Raw genomic sequence first — 25,322 nt, 5'->3', positions numbered from 1 at the left:
GTAAAAAAGTGAGCTGAGATGGCCCAGTGGTTAGAACGCGTGCATCTTAACCGATGATTGCGGGTTCAAAGCCAGGCAAACACCACTATATATATGTGCTTAATTGTGTTTATAATTCATCTCGTGTTCGGCGGTGAAGGAAAACATCGTGAGGAAACCTACATGTGTCTAATTTCATCGAAAATCTGCCACATGTGCATTCCACTAACCAGCATTGGAACAGCGTGGAGGAGGAGGCCTTATCTCAGCAGTGGGAAATGTACAGGCTGTTACTACGTAAAATAGTAGTAAGTACCTATAATTTGTTCCAAAAAGGATACCCAGACGCGTTCACTACACTTGCTTATATTGCGATACAAATTAATACGTGAAATTAAAATCATTACTGTTTTTATTTATTTTTAGTGGGTACCAAATAGTGTATTTCTTTCTTCTTCAACTTATACTTTAAAGCGTGAAATATGTTTATAAAAATATTCACCCAAGATGGTGCGCCCCTCCACGTTAAATAATGATATCGTTGTGCATTAGTGTGTGTGAGTGACGCCCGTGATTACAAGATGTCTGTGTGCGTCAGACGACTAAGAGTAAAGACAGCAAAGAAAACATGTTACATACATTTGTTAAGTATATTCTATCAAAACGGTGACAGTTCACATTAACACAGCTAGGTATGTATGTAATATACGTATATACGAAATTTTTATTTTTTTTATTTACATAACGTCATTAAAAAAATAATGTGATTACAGTTCTTTTTCGATTCTCTAGCAAGTTAAATATACAAACTAATCTTTACATCGTTTTCACTAAAAAGTTTTTATTATATAAAAAGGGGAAATGTGCTTTACTATTTGCGACCCTGGTTTCGATACTCTGTTCGCCATATTGATTTTTCTGTTTGTGCTTTATAACTATTTTACTCCGTCTCATTAACGGCTAAGCGAAAATAAATATAGATCTTAGATTATCGCAATTAACTGTATAAATTCTGCAACTAAATACTTAAAATAAATCGAATTATCAGCCGCTTCTGGCTGTATCTCTGTCTATATATACATTTCTTACGTGATGGCTAGAAATGATTTTTTAATATTTCTTTCCTTAAGAAGGCTCAATATTATTTAATTAAAGTCCGTTAAATAACTAGTAATTCGAAGCTTTGGCAATGAAAAGCCAAATATATTTTAATTAACAAGTACTTCCACTAATTTGCATCACGAAAAAGTTTCAATACATTTTATTGTTTATAATATCTTAGTCCACTAACATGATAAGACTGGTCACGCTCGCTTAAGGCCGTTGCTTGCGGTCATTGTTGCGGTTCAAGGATCACTTAAAACTATACTCCAGTCGTAACATACGTCATGATCTCGATAACTTAGTGCTGATTAGCATTAAACGGTCTTACATTAATTTATTATTTTGCTATACGAGTACATATTGAAAGTCATTGCACCGATATGACAGTGGTAATGCTCGCGATCACGTAAGGGCTTCGTGCATAATCCACTTTAAATACTGCTTGATTTTATGATTGCCTGGTACTTAAAAATTGTTAACTATTCAATCATTCAACAACATAGTTCGGAATACCCGACCTTGTGCTGTATTTGATATAGTTTTACGTCAGTTTAATTATTATATTGTAACTTTCTTTGTAAAAAAGATGTTACAGAAGTATTAATTTGTATTTAGAAGTCATTGTACTGACATGACAAGACTTGTTACGCTAGTGTTAGGCCGTTGCTTGCGGTCTGTTGCGGTTCAAGGATCACTTAAAAGTATATAACTCATTACGGATTCATGATTGCCTAGTTGCATAAAAAAGGTGTAAGATAATTAATATGTATTTTATTGAAATAAATAATTCAGATAATATAACATAAATACATTATTTGTTCTAAATGTTGTCAACATTGTTTTAACTCGGGCCTCTACATTGAGCTTTTCTAAGTAATTAAGGCGACATCAAAAACAAAAGAAATTATAAATAAGAAAGACGTAAATACTTTCAATCTGAAATTATAATAGCCAGACTTTGTTATAAAGGCCTTTTATGATATTTATTCTGTACAAATTCTTAAAATTCCAAAATATTTTTTTACGTCGTCTACCACGCTGAGTTCCGGTCGATTCCGAATGGCCTAGTGTGAGTATAAAAGCGTGAGGTATATGAAATTAGATGGTCTGTCTTTGCTTAAAGATTGACACTTTAGAACAATCGTCAGTCCACACACAAAAAGTAGTTACTACCTAAAATGACACCTAGATTTTCAGTAATACTCGATTGTAAAAAATAAATCTAACAGCACATTGGATTCAATTAATATGGAATGTCAGACGTCAGACGGGCGCTTGTGAAAGTGTTGTAATCGCGGTCAACCGTGTACAGCCTCACGTAAGGGGCCAACCAAATATAATACACTACAATACGCATAATGTCTACGTCCTTCCGCTTTGCATGCGTGTTAAGTCAGCTGCTTGCAAACAGCCTGTATCTAAGGACTTGAATTTCGATTTGAATCGCTATTATAGTTTATTGTTTTATTGAAAAGTATTTTATGACTGCATATAGTGGTACAAACAAAACGTTTTTAAATTTATTATGTGTTTTAAAAACAATTATGCGAACGCCTTCAATTCTTTTCGAAATTAGAAAGTGCTTATTAATGAAGAATACATTGTAAGTTTGAACATAAAATGTAATAGATAAGTATCATATTGTTACGAGCACCGTATGAATATCGAGATTATCGTCTATGCGTACGTGTTTAATTGTTATGCAATTAAATAAATGCTTATGAGTAATATTATTATTACCTAGCTATTATAGTCTCTGCATTTGAAATAACATTTTCAACGGTTACGATTCTAAATAATACATTAAAAATGTCGAGTCAAATATTTTAAATGTAGTATTTAATTGGATTGTTTATAATTTCGTTCTTCGGGCGTATTTCTCGTTAATGTTAAATGCTTATTATTAGCTATTGTCATGATTACAAGTAATCACGGATCCTAACTCTCACTTATTTCTGCACCGGCTGTGTGACGTCATTCATCAATTGGCATCCCATGCAAGCGCTCAAAGCAAGTAGCCGGATCAGGCGCGCTACAGTTCAGTACAGATCTGCCAACTGCCACATCACGTTCACACGGGGTTCATTCCACTACAATAACGTCACAGCGATTTCAGGCCAAGACGCTGCGCCGGCGACGCGCCGTAACGTGCGAGAAAGAGAGAGTGCACTACATCGCTGATGGCTGATAGTGCACAGGTGTGCGCGCAGGCAGCCCATCAGCTGTTCGACTCGCTCGTGCCCGTTGCTCGAATACCGCGTGCATTGCGGGCAGGCACTAGGCAGTCAGGCACAGGCGACTGGCGAGGCAGTCTTTGTCGATAACCGCCCGCGGGCAGACGTGCGACCCCACCGCCCGTCTCGCTGCGTCTCGCTAGTCTCGCTACCGACTCGTTTCCCGCTGCCGACCGAATCCATCCATGTGTTAGTGTGCATGTTTGTGTATCGTGTTGTCACCGACGCGGCGATCGAGCTCTTTGTCTAATTAGCAGGTAGGCAAATGCTCCAACTTTTTTTCGTTTCGGACACAATCGGACTACTTTTAAATTTGTTTAGACTGCTTTTAATGATATTATGTCCGGGATTGAGAGCTATTTGCCAAATAATTTACGGTGATTTATTAATTACAGTAATAGGAGTCAGTTTTTTTTATGAAACAAAGGTTATACTTTTTGTGCGACGATAAAAAGGACCGAAACAGGTTTTCCGTGGAAAGGCATCTGGCACGCACTAATTGATATAACATCAACTCAACTGACGTTTGTAATTATTGTGAGTTAAAGTAGAGGAGTCACCAACTATCATTTAAGTTTTATTTGAAATTAAATTACTTTGGGTTATTATTATTTAAAATGAAAAATTGTTTTAATACAATAAATATAAGAAATGAACTTATTTTTTTTATTTAAATAATTCATAAATGACAACTCGACTTAACAAATTGACCTTGTACGTGATAATTTTAAATCTTCAACTGCCTATTTTAACTTTTTATTGTTATGCTAATAAGGGCTATTTTCGAAACGACAAGCGAAAAGAGAGTGTACGAAAATAGACCTTATTGCGAACATAATTAACACACATATTATTTGTTCATTGTTTTACAATAAATATTTGTTGTAACTGGAGAAAAATTAAAAAATAATAAACTTTGCTTTTATTAATAATCAGTTGAAATGATTGATAACAGGGCTTTGGAAGGGGCGTGGGGAGGGGAGGGGATGTTCGTGACGCCCATGACGTAACCAATTGGTATGCGATGGTGCGGACAAAGAAATTAGTGTTAGATACAGAACTTTCCCTACGATAAATACACAGTCTTGCACATGGGTTTTCTTAATTAATTTTAATTAATTCAATTTAATTCGATTTTTAAAAATTGGAAGTTATATAAGACACATAATTAAACTTTAGCGTTGTTTAATAAACACACCATTAAAAACATACTCGATGAATTTTTTCCTGAATAATTAGTATATTCATTAATTTGTTATACATTGTTTTTTTCTTAATGCTATTCCCTTCCATGAACGAGGATTGATTATACTTACAGAAAAAACAAGTAAAACAAAACATAAGTCTTTTGGCTCTACGACATAAGAGCTATATTACAATAAAAGTCTTTCACCATTAAGACCTTACGACATTCACTTGCAAGTGATTTTAAATTTATTACATCGCTTTAAGCTGAACATAGGGATTTTACTAATGATTTAAAACTTCTAAGTATATATTTGTATCAGTATTAGCATGTTTAGTACATAAAATGATATAAGGTTTCGTTTAAATCTTATTATTAAAAACCAAAATTTTCTGTTAAGTTCTTTTTCATTTAAACAAAATATTAATATCGTTTTCAGGAAACTTAATTTAAAAACAAATTAACATCACTAAAGCAGCCCATCTGTATTCATTACTTCGATAGGAATAATTACTTTCTCGCCAACTTGCCATGGCATTGCTCATTATGCGTATCTGTGATGAGGACAAGCTTCAGAACGTACTGCTCGAACGTATTGAATTGTTTTTACAATTTTTACTTTTTACTTTATATTGATTATGATGATTGATGATGATGATTTATAGTATTTACTTTAAATTTTATATAAAGTATATTGTAGAAGGAAATTACAGTGAGTTATAGCATTAAGTTGTATATATTCGATTAGTGGATAAAATCGTTTCGAATTGCAGTGATTTCTAGAAAAGCTTGCGGTCGGAACATTTCCCACGCTATTCGATTATATTCATCATGAAATACAGTTACCTCAAGAACATTCATTACATATCAAACAAACAATACATTCCTTACAAATTCATAATATATACAAGTAGGTAATTATAAAATAATTCTAACTATTTTCTTCTCTACATATAACCATGATTATCAAAATCTAAAGATATCACAATATACATATAATAGTAGAATAACACGTCCATATAGATATCGTACAAATACAACGTTTTATTTTTATAATAAGAATAAAAAATTACGCGTAAAATGTTCAATACTAATAAATTACTTTTATTTAGATACGATTGTATCAGACTTGTATTAACATTACCGTTTCGATCATATTTGGCGTTATTGTAGAGTAGCGAATGAAACTCGACTTTCATGCAAAACAATTTAAACTTTATGAGCAAAGAAATAAAGTCGAATATTCTTTGCAGCTACATGGGAACTCTAATAAGGGCGGGGAACGTCTCGCAAAATAGGGTGCAGCCAGATCTCGCTGAAATCCATATTACGCTTCCAAACACTACTCTATAGTTCTGTATATGTACAAACTATATTAGTCTTTATGTAATAAGCAATAGATATTAATATCGAATGAAATACTCGAATAACCCAGAAGATTTAATAAGTAAAACAAAATTAAAAAAAACTATTTCATTTACACGAGTGGGTACGTTATGTTTTTAAAAACCTTTATAAAACTAGAAACAAAATAATTCTTCTGTATCTTATTCGATTTTTTTACTGTAACTGCAACATTGGTTTTTTATAATACCTGTAACATGTAAGCCAATAAACAGTAATGTAAGAAATACTTACAATATAAATCTATACAATTGTTTTTTTTTTAAAGCGTTTGTCAATATTGACTACGATCTTAGCTTATACTTCCAAAATGTAATATTCAGTAATTATAATTTGTCAATTGTTTTTGATAATATATTTAATAAAAAAAGTATTTATTATCTATAATGGAGAAATTAGTACATATTGGTGTTCTTTATACGATCAGGCTATAGACGGTATTTGTAAATCTGCCTCTATCTATATAATCTTGTTATTGTACAACAAAGACTTGATCTCTGATTGCAAATTGTCAGTTTCATTATAAATTATCATTTGATGATTATGAAATGCGCCTGTCAATATGTTTACGTCTTTTCACCTGCCGTATTGCATTAAGTCTATCCTCGTTTATTTTATCTCATTATATTTAGATACATTGTAATTTTACCTTTATTCCGCATCAGATTCGCACGACTAATCAAAGAAAGGTTATTTCGTCTATTGTTTTAGCAGCTAGTGTTCGCTCAGTGGTCAAAATTCGGCCATGATCCGTATTATAAATAAGAAGAATATATTTACATATTACGATATTTTTCTACTGTTGTTTCCAATGTTTTTATAATGACAACACTGAAGCTCGCTGACACCTACTAAATTTAAAAACAACAAGGTCAATAACTGTCCTAAACTTTTTGGTCTGTACCTCTTTACACATAGGCTTGAGGAGATATCATGATAATCCGTGTAACCAAATTTAGTGCATTCAATATTAACTTAATCTAGCGAACTGCGCAACAATACTCTTCCTTCATAAACACGATCTGAAGTCAGGTAAATAGACAAACGGAGAGAAATCATCTGCAGAACCCATGTCTCCACACATTCAACTTCCTAAATCGGGGCTAATTTGAGACAGTTGGACAATTGATGTTACCGATCTAGTAATATTTTGTTGAATTAAAATTTGCACCAAGATCAATATTTTTTTTAAAGATTTTATTGCATGATCTGTTAAAACCAGAACATTGTAATACCTTAAAGCTCTTAAACATCTTACGTCCTTTTCATATTTACTAGTTATAAACGAATAACAACAGATTTACGTGTTTTACTCTGGGTCATTTTGGCTCTATCAACAATGTAAAGGCGTTAATTCATCAACTTCACAAGCAATCGGCTTAAGGTTCAGTAGATCGCTTTTTAATCGAAAATAGCTTACTCAAAGAGTAATATCGTTTCTGTATAATTACATTACTCAGAGCATAATCGATTTTAGCAATATGACACTTGTTACGTTTGTCAAATAGCGTTGAATATTAATCTATACATAGTTATTTATAAATATTTATACATATAAAACTATAGCTGTTGAATAGTAAATGTCTTAGCCTCATTCGTTGAATAAAAGGTTTAGAAGTTAACTGTGTGATTTAATAGTCTACTTTCATTTCATCGTGTTTTCCTGTATCGCCAAGTCCAAGATTAATTTTTACAGCAACGTGAGATTTGATCCGTGGTCTTTGATTAAGATTTACTTCATCAAACGTGATTCGTGTCCACTGGGCTAACTTAAACATTTTTAATATTTAATACATTAGGTAGGTTTTTGTCTTGAGAAAATGTTCTGGAATGTAACTTTAAAACTCCATCTAGGCGCACCCACAAGACAAGCTGTCTAAAATTTCGAAATTTCTTTTAACCCTAAGTATAAAATATTAATAGGGTAATATTCTGCTTCCAATTTTAAAATTTGGAATATTACGAGATGTAATTTAATTAAAGTTCAACTGCATAACTTGTGACTCATAAACACACTTCTAACTCACTATCGAAAGGTGATAATTGCAACCGTTCAGACTTCAGGCATGCTCCATTACCGAAAACAATGAGTCACTCTACATATTACTTAGTTGTTAGTACCGTAGCGTTGGTTTAAACAGCCTTAGCCAGTATTTAATTATACAACTGATAATTAAAAGAAAGACAGCGATATATGATGTTATCTCTGTTTCACATTTGCAATTGATAATTTTATCTCTTAATAAAAGTCAATAAATGAGTATAAATTACACGAATTAAATTTAATTATTTATTCATGCAGCTTTGGATGCTTATAAATGTTAAAGGATAAAAATTAACCTTCCTATTCATTAGCATTTTTTAATGTTTTTTTTATAATTACAATTTATTTCGTCTCTTTTTTTGGTTCTGATGTATGTTTTGTCTCTGTCTAACGTATAGAGACAAACATTTCTAAAGGTTAATGTCATACACTTAATGTAATGTTCGTAAATAATATATTGCTATACCAGCCTGGGTTTTTTTTATACTTTATTCAAATGCTCAAAGTTTTTCGTAAATTATTTTTAATAATATTTTGTTGAGTCTTCAGCTTAGTAATTAAAACGTTATTATAACGGATTACTTAATTAATGGAGACCAACCCTCGCTTGAGGTTACGTAGTAATTTTGCGATTAGTTTCTATATAGTTTAGAGGCACGAAGGAAAATAAAATGAAATGGGAGTTTTTTATAAAGTGACATTATAATTATATTTGTATGTACTCGGTGGTAGGGTTCCGAGCCTCATATGGTTTGGCAACCATTGGCACCAATCATCCACTTATCAGATATTCCAAAGCCTAACGACAATATTGTATTTTTGGTTCCGGTTTGAAGGCGCAAGGGTCACATCATCTTAGTTTTGACGATAGACACTTGAATATATGTTTTTTTTTTACTAATTACTCTAAAATTTGAAGGGTTACAAAATATCTGATCTCGAATCGCTTATCTTTTTAAAGTAACAAGTCCTGACTGATTTATTCATCATCGCCAATCGTAAACTACTTAAGTTAAGGCCTTGAAATTTAGTGACTAGCGTCCTTATCGACCCACTAAGAAAGGAATTTTGGAAATTCTATCCCGAAGGGGTTAAATATGGTTTGAAATTATAGGTAATATAATCAATTTGTATGCAAGCAAAGCCGCGGGAAACAGATAGTATCAATATATATTCCGAGATAGAACATATTGACGTAGAGTTGTAAACTTGCTATACCTTTACTTAAATTATAGTATAGATATGTTTCTATTAAGAATAGATATATCAATCATCCAAATTGTTTAATACATTTTTAATGTTATGATTGCTCTATAAATAGAAATATAAATTATTGCTTTGAATAAATATCGTGATACATCAAGTATACATGACCTATAAGAGAAAATGTTGACAACTGAAGTACTAATTACAAGGTTCAATTACTTAAAGGCAATGTCGACTTAATAATGATTATGTAAGAGATAAAACGTAGGACATTACAAAAGGAAGATCATTCGTATTCATAAAATCAATGTCAAAGATCACATTTCCTCAATCTAACTCGAAGTAACATGACAACTTGTGTTATTGGATGACGTAATTTGACTCAATTCAAAAGTGAACTAAGATACTTTGTTAGTTATAGTTACTAACTACCATTGGATCAGCACTGTGGAAGAAAATCTACTCAAAAAGACCATTCCACAGCCATTTAGTATAATTTTATTTGGTCTTACTTGGTATTGCTGTTACATTGATAATCTCATTCATTGTCCTTAAATTATCAAACGAAAATCGAAAAATCACAATTCCTTTTTTTCAGTTGTTATAAAACAAAGTTAATTACGTTAGCTTAAAAATTATAGTTTGAATATCACATCATATATGGCTATTTTGATAATAAAACTGATACCTATTTTTGATTACATTTTGATTGAAGTATTTGTAAATATTCTTTTATTTCTGATTGTATGAACTGTAGCTGTGATAATATACGTTCATCAATTTTTAATAAAATATTAACCTGCCACATACTAATTTTAGCAGATACTACAGACTTGTAAGGTTCTTAGTACACATTAAGACGGTTTAAATATATACAGCGTTTACGTTGAATAGGTTTTTAACGTTAAATGAAATCTTAAGCGATATTTTTCTATCTATTTTGGAACGTTCTTCAACAAATGTCTGTCTATATATAACTAAGGATCTTTTGATAGCAAAAAAAGGTCCCCAAGAACCACACGCCACTCCTCCGAACAGTTTCGGTTCAACCAGAGTTTTTATTCAACGAATGTTAAACGAGACGGTAAATTGATTTCACAACCAACAACTACCCACTCTTAAAAAATAATAGTGAAGCTTAACAAATTTCAATTAACAATAAAAGGTTAATAGTACTGTAATGAGCGTAGTTACAACACTTAAACAGATATGAAGAATAATTGACAGGAATCTGAACAAATAATTAAACTTCAAGATACAAAAGAGTAACTTAATGACGCCCTGTCTCTTTGCGCTCACAATAATATCATTTTATTTCCCCAAACCGTACTCCGACACTGTTATAAAGCGGAAACTTTTCTACAAAGTATCCGACAACTTGTAGGACAACCGGTCGCCGGATTCGTTATACGTGACGGCGATGAGGACTTACACGCTCGCCCGCTAGAGGGCGTTACCGGTCGAAATAAGACAATTTAGGCCGACTAGTCCTTTGATGGATCTCGTATTCGTTAAATTTTTAATTACTTTATCATATCGTCTCGTTTCTGTTAATAAAAGCATTGCTTAAACCCAAAGGTCCCAATTATAATTGGAAAAAATACACTTACGATCTTTAATACTTTCGTTTTTAACATTATTTTAGATGTAATTTACGGGATTACCTCAAGGACTTTTTTAGGTTCAATTTAATTCCTCATATACAAAAAAGACTAAATTCAGAAAATCAATTGATATCAAGCATATGGGTGTATGTGGTGTTCATTGACACAATATCGTAGTAGTTGTTATTTCCCAGAGTTAGACCAATCAGCTGCAAATGAGATTACGCGTGGGTAAGCGATACGTAACTTCATAATATTGAAGGCGAAACACCGTGCTCCATTTGTTCTATATTTTAAATTGCTGCAGAATTATTTTGTTTTTTAAAGTACGATTGCAGTTTTCCTATATTATTTACAAAATGAAATTTAACTTCTCAACAATCTCAATTACAAACAATATTAAATATGTACACCAATTAGTAGTAACATTTAAAAGGACTGCTTGTGAAAAAGTAACTCCGTAATGACTTTGGGAATTAAAAAAACTGATATCCTCTATAAGGTGCGCCATTTTATTGTTAACAGTTTTATTAATAGGATAAACATTATACATGAAGTAGATAGATAGCTCACGATTTCATTGAGCCAATGCAGCCGATGTTGACAATCGCGGAGCTGTGACGACATCGCTAAAACGATTTCTATTCCACTCGGAGCCCTACGTAACAATACCGTGATCTATTCCATCAAAATAACACTTCTCTTTTTACCGACAACATTGCTGATTGGATAACACCGACCTAAAATACCTTTAATTCAACTCGCGCAATGGATAATGTTACGACTTTCATACCGTTTCGTGTTTCCTCTCGACGACCTTGCTTGATACAAACCTCGTAATAACAAAAAACTTTGTTTTGTTTCGTGAATTGTTTTTTTAAGAGGTAATTGCTGAAGTAGTTGGCGATTCGGTTTTAATAGTTTCAACAAAGGATGTAGTTTTATGTTTAATGAAGATAGTAAACAGTTTATATCGTGCTCTGGAAGATATTGTCTCGGAAGGAACGCCAAGATATTGTTTTCCGTTCTATTAATAAGACGTTCAATTAGTCAATATTGACTATTGAATCAATATTAAGCATTTAAATAAAAATACTTAATAGTCTTTATACATTGTATGAAGTTTTTCCAATTTCAATTTAGCCGGATTATAATTTATCTAGTCCAAATATAGACGGGTAACTCGCTGCAAAGCAAATGAATCTTCTTCCAGCTAAATGAAAACCATCTGACATCAATATTCATCCGTTCCATATCAATTAATAAAACAAAAAAAAATTGTGCATTGCGGTTTTTATATCCGACTGAACGAAATCAAATTAGTGCAGGTCGAAATAATATTTCTGCAATCTATGAAATTTAAGTTTCGTATTATAAGTGAATGTAAATGAATCGGTTAATAAAATATTTCTTATATTGAATTTTGAGATTGAAACGAATCAACGAATCGGTAACAGTTATCTATTAACCGTTATGTTATCCAAACTGTCCTATCCCCGCAAAGCGTCTGAAATTTAATTTAACTTTTTCCCGGTTATGTACCGGTAACGTTTTATTATTAAATGTTTATGTCGCAGAAATTTCCAGCGAATTCTATGAGATTGTTCCAGAAGGATGATATTAAAATAAATTTTTAAATTTTCAACACGAACAATATAGGCTTTTGTGATATAAATGTTTAATACAGTTATGTTAATTAAAACGGTTTTATAAGCATTCCGTGGAGAAAAACGTTTTTATCTTTGTAAGAATTATTTAAGTTTTAATTTTGCTCTTTATATAAGTGTCGACGTTTACTTGATAATATAAAACGAACTGCTTAATATTTAAATATCGAACATGTATGTTTCAATGAATAAACGGCAATACGCATAAATAATGTTTTTAAACGCTGTAAAAGTGTAAGAAGGTTTACGGGCGGGGTAAATAAGATTTTATCGAATAAATGTTGATTATGTTTTCAAAATACTACTTCCTTAAGAACTTTATTTATTTTGAGATCAAATACACTAGAACGATCTTAAGTTACTCACTATATACGAGAACCATATCAAGTACATACTGTTATTAAAATAGTGCGTATGAGTGCGTAACCTTGGCGGTACCACTAGTATTTAAAATATTTTATTACCGCTGTCTCGAGCGTCCACAGATAAGCAACATTATTTTAATCGTTCTAAAGGTTATTTTTTTTATATCGATGGTGCCGCTATTTGGTTGTAGGAAGCGTCGCGACCTCAGTGACGTCACGAGGCCGCGCCGCTCTCTCTGGCTATGAACTACATTGCTGCTTATTTATTTATCAAATTTGACTTCGCCCTCCACTTCGCCCCAGTTTTTCGGCTTTTCCACGGCATTATGAAAGTGATAGATCATAATTTCTACTCATTCTTATTATATAGATAACTAGCGACCCGGCCAAGCTTCGCACGGGTGCAATACTGATACTAAATATTCTACAGAATTTGTTTATTGCGACATCACATTATCAGTGTTTCTTTACTATATTGTCCATGTATAAACAAAAACATTCCTCTGGAATCACCCTATCTGTTAAAAAAACCATACCAAAATCCGTTGCGTAATTTTAAAGATCTAAGCATACAGACCGGACAGACAGCAGTAATCGACTTTTGTTTTATACTAAGTAATGATACGTTAAAAAGCAACGTTCTAGGCATAAGATACATCAATAATAAAAATAGCAGCAAATTGTTTTTTAATATATTTTGAGCATAATGGGTCAACTGTTATTATAGCTGTACGCTTAGATACTAAACGGAATATTTTAATTGGCATTCCAATGAAATAAGTAATTAGAGGCAAGCGTAACGTGTTTAAGAGGACTCGATCAAAATTCGAACTAAAAGTAGAGTTAAGGTGACCCTGAATCAGCGTGACATTTAGATCTCGTTTATAATTACTCTCCGATATGGGGATTGATATGATGACATTTATTTTATTGATATGCATACACAAGAATATGAGACAACATCACATACATTACTCTGATCCCAATGTAAGTAGCTAAAGCACTTGTGTTATGGAAAATCAGTAACGACGGTACCACAAACACCCAGACCCAAGACAACATAGAAAACTAATGGTAATCTACATCGACTCGGCCAGGAATCGAACCCGGGACGTCAGAGTGGCGTACCCATGAAAACCGGTGTACACACCACTCGACCATGGAGGTCTTCAAAATTATTATTGCTTGAATTTATATAGATTTCTCTCAAAATTTATACTAATTACTTTTTACTGTATTTACTATTAGTCGATTCACGCACACTAAGACAGTTGTCTTGTAAATCAGCGTTATTCACTCACACTAATGCACACTCATACTAATAATTTTACGTAGAGGGGCGCACCTTTGTGACTGAACAGATCTATACAATGTATATACAGCTAACTCGGTTACATAACAGCTTATGTGAAACATTTTAAGAAATAACGCAGCACCGAAACTAACCCTGACCTCAGATCCTTGAATCTATTTCACAAAACTCTTATTGTAGATTTAAAATAAATTGAAAAACTAAACTTTTCTGCTATCAATTACCAAATTTCATAGAATACACATAGTAAGTAATTCTTAATACTTAAAGTTAATCTACAATAACTGTATCGTTTACGGTAGTAATCGCTTCATCGCGACACTGCTACTTGTATGGCCAGCTATATATATGTATTGGAAAATAATCTTTATTTATATACGCATAAGGTTTAAATACTTACACGTGCAAGTTCAGTTGCTTGTATAGCAGAGGTGGTTGCGAGCGACGACTCAAATATCATTATTTATTCAAGATAAGACTCCGAACATGCGCTTCTATTGGTTCGGTTTCGTGCCTTCAAAACACGTAATCCACGGAGGTTGTCTTAATAAATATTTGTTGGGACAGTGAAATTGATCAGATAAACTAAAATAACGTTTCGAATTTCAAAATTGTTTGTTACATAATTTTTTGAACATTCGAAAATTGATTTTTTTTTTTAAGTGTTACCAGGAATAAAAAGTTATTGGAGGTTTATCGAACGCAATCTCTTTATTTATTTTTTTAATATTATTTTGTGCGTTGACGGCCATTGTTTTTTTTAAAGAAGCCATAATATGCTAAAGGGTGAAGCACACGAAGTCAATAATATATTCTGAATTTATAATATGCATCATATTCAATATGACATATACATAACTTGACTTTTATTGGAATTATTTACGAATGTTACACTCACTACAAAGCTGACGATCTTGTCTTAATTCGAAACTTCTTTAAAATTACTGATTATTAATATTTTTATACAAAAAAAATGTATGTATAAATTTGTGTATAGGTTAACTTGACAAAAATCTTATTTTAAAATATACATTATTGATAAAAAAAAAAACCAGAAATCCCTTTGTTTAGTCCCCTTGCTTGGGATTATCCTGACATTAGAATGATTAAAGAAATCAATTTCTCGATATCTCGTAAATTGAGTTTATATAATATATATACTTATTATTTATAAAAAGCAATTTTAAATTTCCTTACCCATATATATTGGCCACATTACGTTGGCTGACATACATAATAATAGATGATTCTCATTAAAATCAGTAATACAATCGACAGATGTTTTTTTTTAGTCCAAATTTAACATAATCCACAAAATAATATGGTGTTTATTCAATAGATATTTCATTTACAGCTTCGTTTCATTATAATTTAATTTTATATATCTAGATAAGTAATTGACTTTCCATGTATTTCGATAGTCAATTTTAATGCGAATTGATTAAATAATAAATCAAAACAATTATTGTAATATTTTTTTCATATTCAATGATATAATGTTGCTACATTTAAAATAAATGTAACACTAAAATATATATTTTTTTTAATTATTTATTAAAATGGCAATTAAAATAGTAATAGAATTTGCTCATGAACCGAATAATTTTGAAAAAAAAAAATATTATAAACTAAGCTTATAAATAATAAAGTATTGGTTAATAGGGAACTCACAATAGAGAAAACTCTTTAAATGTAGTGCTATGCATACTGAGTTATCGTAGCGCCGGCCTTGTCCGTGTTTATCTGTAAGTCAATTACAGAATGCAATACACAAATGGAACGCGCCATAGATTAATAATAATTACTGGTCGCCACTTTTATTTACTTTGAATTTCGAACGCCGAATCAATCACTATCGAAACGAATTAAAATGTAACGAACTTTTTAAATTGACTTTTTCTAATTAGAACATTTTCATCAATTTCCAATGTATTACAGCAAGAGTCTTAATTATTAAGATTTTAAAGCATGTTTTGTGCTATACGTTTTTAATGTTTGTTTATTTTCTCTTTGCAGGTAAATCAGCTTTCCTTGACACCATTACATTAGAACGCGTAAGTTGTCCTTGAACTCATTTGTTATTTAAAAAATAAAAACAATTAAAAACGTATTTAAAACGCGAATTCAATAGTGCTAAGCGGCAAATCATGTCGTCATTACATAGATTTACGTCAATCACAGAAAATTAGACTGTAATTCGTTTGGTAAAGAGTGTTAATTCGCTTGTAATAACTGGGGTTCAGCTTTGCTATCTAATAAACGAACGCATTTACGTGAACGATTCGAATTAGGTATGTATCGACATATTATTCAATGTATATATTTCGACAACAGATTTTGTTAGTATTTATTTGATACTACTAAGTTAATTGTTAAACAAAGATAATTAATTACATTGAAATCGAATGGTAACGTTATACATATTTTTTTTTTGATAATTTATTTTTATAAAGTCGATTATGTATGATCTGTAATTAGGTGCTTGAGATCTCATCGCAGCCATTTTGTTTTATCATAATCCAAAGACAATTATTAAAAGTAGGCGTAATTAAAAATGTATTACATTAAAACATACTGCTCGGTATTTTTTCTAAATATTTTAAAAGAAACTTTCTACCATTTAGTACTTTTCAATATTTAAAAAAGTTTAATTATTTCTTTATTTTAAAATATATAGAGCAGCCCCGGTTATATAACTTACAAAATTAAGTCAAATATAATATACTATCTACTTATCTATTGTGTATACAATAGACCTGTTTTAAACAAAGCGATTACCATTTGATCTCTGCTAGAGTCAAGGTCAAACGTGTACAATAAAATTAATAATTAATATTAGGGTATCTATGTACAAGACTGTATAAAGATTATAAAAGTGTATATTTATTAACATTGACACTATTCACCAGTAATTAAGAGCATTTTGTACGTAAACGTTATTTCTCAACGGTGCGGCCTTCACTCGTGTCGGTAACAGCGCGCGAAACGCACTACCCACTACAAACCAGTTATGTCGATAATACGTCTGTATAATATAGCTTGCGCTATATTCATTAGTGTTTGAACAACAATAGCATATTCGCGGCGAAATGTATGACAATTATTAGGTATTTGAAATGTTGCTTTCGGCCGGTGAGACAGCGGTGCGTGAATCGCTGGTACCAGGGGAATGACTGCGATAAACGACCTACAAAATGTTCGTGTTAAAGTGGGTCGACCTCCAACCGTAGTCGGCATCAATATTCGTAATTAAAGAATTTCATTGTTCCGTTGTCCTGACGAATATTGCAGTACGAAGCTACAAAATCCTTTATGATATTAATTAATAATTAGCTCAGCTCATTTGTCATCCAGTTTCTGTGCATCTGGTTATTTAATAATTTATTGCGTATGATCAAATCAATATCAGTCTTAAAATTATTATGTAATCTATGAAACATCACTCGTATTGCTATCGTTACGACCCTTGGCAGATTTAGCATCAACGACAATTGAAAGTTAATCAAAACACATACTCTCAAATGCATCTCAAATGAGTCGCTGCTAATAATATTCTTACCGCTAAAATGAGTCTTATTATAAACACGAATAAACGTAAAACAATATAGGTATTTAACGACAGATAATATATTATTTTAAATGTAAATCATAAGGTCAAAGAGACAGGCTTAAATTATAATAAATTTTATGATCGACTCTGGGTGTATAGTATTTACTTAGGTATATGTAATAATAATTATCCGCGTACATTTTTTGCCAGCTCGCCGTAGTTACGAAACCTATTTCAATCAAATGAACAAACGAAACGCTGGCTGTTGTATAAATCATTTACAAACCAACTAACTTAAACAAATAGATATTGAAAGAGGTTTTATATTTTTTTATTTAATCTATAAAACGATTTATAATGTGGATAACTAGAAGAACCAAACTCGATCTCTAAATCGAAATTGATAGACTGCGTCGATGCACCGATCGTTAAGTGCCATGAAAGTAAAACGAAGAGTTGGAACGAGTTGATTGTAAGAATGCGTTAAATTAAAGAGGATGAAAGCGTTTCTTTAATGCTAACTAATTAAAAAACTATTTTTTTATTTAAAGCAATGCTTGTAATACAATAAAGCAAAGTAATACGTACGTAAATTACAAATGACGTTTTGTTGCTGCATAATTATGACGCTTTATAATTATAAGTGCTACGTTAAGAGTTCTAACACATAAATGTAGACGTAATTTATTCTGACGCGATAACAAAATAGAACTATTTTAACGTTTTCACTTAAAATATAAACTTATACTATACCTAGAATAGCCGTTTCTAAAACTTTTGAAAAGATTAAACGAACGAATTCGTTTAACAGACGTGGCGTCTTTCCATTCCTCGTTCAAACGTAAACATTGTTTTACCCAAACTTCTAACATTTAAAACGTCTCGTGATAAGATATAACAATAAAGCATTATCGACAATAGTTTATAATCTCTACGACACGTGTTGCTTTACACATACATGTGTATTGCCGTCCTTTGTTTTCATATGGAGAGAAAGGGGGAGATAATAAAACATTTATTATGCAATACGCAAGTTATACTTTTTGCGTGGTTATGACGGTATGTGGCGAAATAATGAGTTGTGTAGAAACGTGGAAGATAGGAAAATACGGGCGGGGGGATGGTAAATAAGGTGGCGGTGATAGAGGGTCGGTCCCGCCCCGCAATGAATAACAAAATCAAAGACAAATTAGGTACCTTCACGAGGCGCTCGTGTTAATCAATTTGACGTTTATTAATAAATTTATTTTCTATATTTTATATTTGTACTAGTTTTTGCCCGTAGCTTCGGTCGTTTCAGAGGTTGGTTGTTACGTGTTAAGCAAAAAAGTAGCCAATGTCCTTCCTTGGAATTTAAGTTTGCTTCATAACAAGTTTCATCAAATTCGGTTTATTGGTTTAGTTGTGAAAGATCGACAGACAGACAGATTTACTTCCACATTTATAATTAGTATACATAAGTGATTAAATAGTGTTCACTTTAAACCGAAACAAAAACCTACTTAGCAAAAATGATAACTAACATTCCAGGATTTAAAACGCCGTGGTAAATACATCGATGCATTTCGTCCTAAAGAGTCCTTAACATCTCTCGAAAAGTCCCGTCATTCCTCTGTGGGAACGAAGGGGTCTGAGAGGGGATTTCGCGTAACGCCTATAGAACACATTTTCAACCGTATCTATACATCGCTAAAAACTTTAAAAAAGGGTCGATGTCAACATACAGACATTATTAACTTGTCCATTGTGTAGTTTAATTTATTTTAATGACTAAAAAATAGTCATAGATGTCATGTTTAAAATTACTTAAAATATAAATTGGAACTTATTACGAATTTCTTAGTAGTTTATTCTGCGTAATATAAAGCTGAAATTTGTTTGAGCGAACTTAATAAGTCATGATCTAACAGACTGATTTACATCTTGTTGCGTTATATTGCTCATTTATTGAGAAAGGGTATTGACTATATAACATCACGGCACGACCGCGGTAGCGGAGCGGTAATGATGAAGCGAGAAAAACTACGCCAAGCTACTGCTAGTGTATATTTGTTTAAAAACTGTTTATTTTTAAGCGTGCTAAAATCCTCGATAGTCATCAGTAATGGAGAATTAACACGTACTGTATCATATTGATATATATGCATATCTTTATGTTTTATTAAATTGAAATTTTTATTTGAGTGTTTATAATACAATTAATGATTTCAGGCCAAATAATTTGATTTACATATATGCATACTATAGGTATGTCTTTTAACAAAATTATACTAGACAGGGTTTATGGGAGAGATGGCGCAGTAGTACTTCAATTTATATCAAATATTGCTTGTAAAACCTTGGACAAGCATTTGCCAAGCTTCCAACCCTGTACATGTTCCTCTGCTGGCCTCAAAGGCCTTATATCCTCTTAAGGAGTAGTTTGGAGATTTTTCAGTTTACCCCAATACAGATTGAAAAACATGAGATACACATTTGGCAATTACATCCGACAAAAGCAGATTTACTCATGTTTTCCGCCGATTACAAGATGAACTATAAACACTACCAATTAATGACTTCATAGGAACTTTGTGGTGGTATCATAGACTTGAAAATCGGTTAAGATTCACGTGTTCTAGTTACTGAGCTATTTATTTACAATCCAGAAAATACTTGAATACGCATTAAGATTCGGTGTAAATGTTATTGAGGAAAATGAGAAATTAATTCGGATCATGCTAAGTGATTCTTTTTAAGACTACGGAATAAGGATGGTTAAAAAATCAGTTTCTATCTAAATTAATAACTCAAATATTAAATGTTTTTGCGAGAAGTTTTCACTTTAAAAAGTTCATTAAATTATAACGTCCAATACAATCAATATCTATACAATGAGTCTTATGCAAAAATATTACGTGTAAATATTGAATAAAAATTCTAATTATATATGCGTATGTAGTAGTAAATTAATATGGGAATGCATTTATGCAAATAGTTTTTGTGAAAATAATGTTGACACAAACTCGAATCAGCGTGTTCTTCGCGACAGAACGCTGTAATTTACATCTTAATAACAGTCTACAGTTTTGTTTTAAGTTTAATTCTGTTACGAATTTATTGTTAAGTTTATCCGTCAGTTATGTATTGTACTAAGTAAGTAAATATCCATACCATAAGTCCATGCAGGTCGAGCTCGTCATCACGATTGTATATGTTGTGTGTTAATTTATTTTTAATCAGCCATTAACTATACAATCAATTCTAATTTCAAATATTTGGTATTTTTTTTTGAATACTCGTCTTTTACTGCTTTTATTCAATTAGCAAGGACAATCTGAGTTTATAATCGAAATCATTAAAGTAAACAACCCTATTCTGTAATTTTAACTCGCATTCGATATTCGAAAGGGGCGAAAGACGTAATTAATCGAGCAACTTCTGTCACTAGCCCGGTGTCTCTCCCCTGCCGAGAACTTCGAACGGACTGGGGCCAGTGAAATGTACCCCTAATTTTAGCGAAATTATATAAAATTATTTTCGACTTGAAACTGTATTTAGAAGTAATAAAGTTCATTTTCATTTCGGCCGCTTCGTCACAGAGTTTGCAAGCAAAGGGCACTTTTTCAAATACATAATTGCAGGGGATTGTGGTTATTAACCGCTGACAATCATATCACTGGGTATTGTATTGATTTTAAACAATTATTTTATTTGTTTATTGCGATGCAAAATATAAAAGATTCCGTGTATCGCAAACTTTGAAAAGTAAGAGCTTTTAAGTATTGACAGCTGTTTATATTTTACGTTAATTTACAATTTAATTCTTATGCAATTATACAAAAAAGTATACATAATAATTATTATAAATGTCTCCTGATAGCTATAGATATTTTTTCTGTCCAGCAATCGCAGTGATAAGATAAAAAAGTCAACGTTCGCTTAAATAAACCATGATACAGTACATGGCAATAGTCCAATATATCTGTTTAATCCGCACTGCATAACAAGTTACTTGAGACAATCCGACCGCCATTTTCAAGGATTCCCTTGACTTGATTTAGGCGCGTTCGGTTAGATGCAAAACTAAATAATCTAAATTAAACAATATACACACATTGCATCTAAGTATGTAATACTAAATTGTTGAATTAGTTTATCATAATTGCAGCTATTTTAAATATTAATTAAAATATTAAATGTTTTTAATAAAATTCATCACTCAAAATCAAGAATTATAAATTCCACAATAATTAAATAAAATGAAATAATCGAGATACTTAATTCATTTCATTTATTTGAAATGAGAACATTATTTAATGAAAAAAAATAATTTATTCTGAATTTGAATTTGGTTCTAATAATTCTTTTTAAATCCCCTAGAATCCTGCAGTGAGTTCTTGTATTGTAGCAGTAAGTCATTAAACTCGATATGGCCGCATAACGGTCCAGCGCGGAGCGGCCTGCACCGCGCTTTAGCTCAGAATGTTTCTGTTACTTTTCGAACTTCGAACGCGACCAACGCGTTGAGTAAGACTATTCCCACACTAGTGGGACAAATACCACGATGAATGAATAATCATTTTGATTTTATTGAGTTAATATAAATAAACACATTATATCATAAATATTCAAAACAAGAATATAATATTCATTTTCTCGAGTTCGCGCAAAAATAAATTAATTCCATTACCGTAAAACTTCTGAATTAGAACAGCATGGTGGAATATGCTCCAAGCCTTCTTCTCAAAAGAGAGAGAAGGCCATTGCCCAGAAGTGAGACATTAACTGTTGTTTCTTTATTCTTCTTTACATAAAAATTTTACTTGACGGTATAACATTTAGACTATAGCTAAAATGTAAGTTTCTTTAAAATAAATAATATCAGTTGGTTATGTAAAATATTTGATTTGAGGTTTTTTTCGTAGTGTAGCTAGCGAGGCGGGGTAATAGGTCACCTGGTAAGTGGTCAAATCGCCCAAAGATATTGGCCTTGTGAAAAGTACAACGAATTGCGTCACCAACCTTAGGAACCAAGATGCTTGTCCTTTGTGCCTGTACCCTGGCACACTCATTCTTCAAACTTCTACAGTACAATATGAATATTGCAGTATTCTGGTGTGATGGTAGAATTTGTGAAGACTGATCATATTTTCAAGTACTCTTTACTGGTATGAAATATATCCAATGGTATTTCAAATGATCAATAAGAAAATGACGTAACCGACTAGTGCGCTAAGTGAATTAATTCATTTATTTATCATGAACATGAAATTAAACAATCTTAGTAAATATTTAACTAATCTTCTCTGAAGTAGAGATCTCATAGAGACGTTTGAAATGCATTTGATCACGCCTTAACTTTCATTAGCGTACCTTTAACATGCTATTTAAATACTAAAAAAAAACTAAATAGTATAAAATTTACTTCTAATTTTGAATACGCCTGAGATCTTCCGGCCTTATCGCCTCGCTTATTTGCCGTCCCATTGAAGGATAGAGTGAAGGAAAGACTTGTGAGTTTGGTTAATGCACACATTTGTGGACCATATAGTGCCCTGCACAGAATCAGTCTTCTTCAGTCGTCTTCCTGGAATATAAATCGTCCTCACCTTATTTACCTATATTTTTAAGACCTAAATCTCAGTACGCGTGCAAGCGCTGGCAGGTATACAACGAAATACTACATTTGTTGGAAGTACGTATAAACGATCGTAACAATAACAGACTTGTTATTTAATTTGTATGCAATTACGTTTCTATATGGACTAGGCTTGCGCTCGAACACACATCTGTATTTCTCATGGTGCAAGCTATTTTGGTATTTAATAGCATCGGAATATTGTCCATTATCACTTGGTAGTGTAATATCGTATTAGTTATTTTGAAAGTGCACGTAAGCACGATGCTTGGAATTCTGTAATCTATCATAATACTAAAGAATCTTCTGTATTCTTTACTTAAGTAATAAATACTTTACTCAAAAATGTCTTGCTTCTCGTGATTATAAGTTAGACGGCAAAATATTTTTGTGTACAAACTGATATCTTTGTTTACATTTTTCATGATTGGCAACATTAAAAATAACTTTATTTTATTACGTGGATATCTATAATAAAATTGTGATTTATACTTGCGTAAAAAACTACGGAAAGAGAAAACAATAGAGTTACAGAAATTGTAGGCAAGCTAAAAGATTACCCACGCTTCAACGCACTGCACGCGGAGAAAGCGTTCGGTTTCAATAATACAGGTAAATTTAACTGTACGCATGAAGGGCGCTTTTACGTCGCACTCACTGGCAGACAGCCATCTTTTTAAAACGCGAACGCTTCGATTAGTATTCTACGCTATTTTGCAACTCAATCAAATAAATTTTAATCGAAATGTTATGTAAGTATTTTAATTAATTCTATTTGAATTTTAGCTAACGTTTAATAGAATCACGCCTTAAAATCGTGATAAATGTTCCATAATTGTTAAAGATATACACATGCCCCACTTCGGTCACCGCATCGATTTTAAAAATAGAATGTCGGTGCGTTTCCGAAGCGCGCCTCTACCGCGATAAAATACACTCATTACATTTACCGCCTTATTAATAAACCTGCATAAGAATGATCTTTTGTCCTTCTCTAGTCTAATCAGTTCATGTATGTTGAGAGCTACAAATTGTGTTTTGGTAATTGTCACTACGTGCCGATATGACACTTTGTAGTTTTGAACGATTTCCGTTTGTAATAGAGTTTATTATCGCGCACATGGACAGATATAACACACGTCATTCGGTTGTTAGAATATAAGAATGGAATGAGATAATATTTTCTTCGTTTGAATTTAGAATTCAGTTTAGTAACGCGAGTTGACAAAAATACAATCATCGTGTAGTTTTACTCACAATTAAAAAAAAAACAGACCAAACCGTGTCTGCGACTGTATTATCATAATAACATCATATAAGAAAAAGGTTTTATTGTCTCTTAATTTTTTTAATGTTTTTATTTAATGTTTTACTGGGTAGTATCGTTATTAAATTGCGTATAATGTAGGTATTAACATGAACAAATTCATATTATAATTATACGTTTAAATGAAAATAAGCTTAAGATTTTAGTCCGTTTTACTTGTGAAAGAAAATTTTAGCTAACGAAACCAGTTCTGCGGGGCGGGGCGCAGTGGTTCCGAATGCCGCATTAATAATAAATCACTAGTGATGTAGTCTTAATCCAATAGTACCCTAAAGTTTCAAAACTATTAGATTTTCACTAATTGATAATATTAATTGAACGATAGGCAAGCAATGATTTTAAAAAGATTGTAATATGCTAGAACAAGTAAAACACCTTTCTAGACTCGCTCTAGTCGTCTAGATGTTATGTAATTGATCTATCTGCGACGTTAAGCAGATATCGTAAGTTCTAATTATGTCTTCAGCTTCATCAGACCGTAAAATCAATGCTATGTTTTGTGATCATCTAAATTTCTAGACAAATTTGCTTTCTTCATGTATTGTAAAAAAAATATTAAATACATGTATTTTACGATGGTATAAAATCGATTGACCAGCTTTATAAGAAAATACGAATAAAAGAACATATTTAATATTACTACCTAATATAATTTTGTATCAGCTTGTTTAACATACATTATTAAAATAATAAATTATTTTACGCAATATAAACTTCTAA

General features: G+C 31.9%; 1 protein-coding gene across 1 annotated transcript in view; it reads left to right on the top strand.

Moving 5' to 3' along the window:
- Positions 1-3,147: 3,147 nt before the first annotated feature.
- The window catches only part of LOC124535542, a 47,671-nt gene continuing 25,496 nt past the window's right edge, over positions 3,148-25,322 (top strand). The window contains exon 1 of the mRNA XM_047111766.1: positions 3,148-3,574. The gene's annotated coding sequence lies outside the window, so the exon portion shown is untranslated. The remainder of the gene's footprint in view (positions 3,575-25,322) is intronic.

Source organism: Vanessa cardui, chromosome 15 (genome assembly GCF_905220365.1).
Source record: "Vanessa cardui chromosome 15, ilVanCard2.1, whole genome shotgun sequence".
Classification (NCBI taxonomy): domain Eukaryota; kingdom Metazoa; phylum Arthropoda; class Insecta; order Lepidoptera; family Nymphalidae; genus Vanessa; species Vanessa cardui.
The sequence above is the reverse complement of the archived record's forward strand: the minus strand, read 5'-3'. Positions and strand labels throughout refer to the sequence as shown.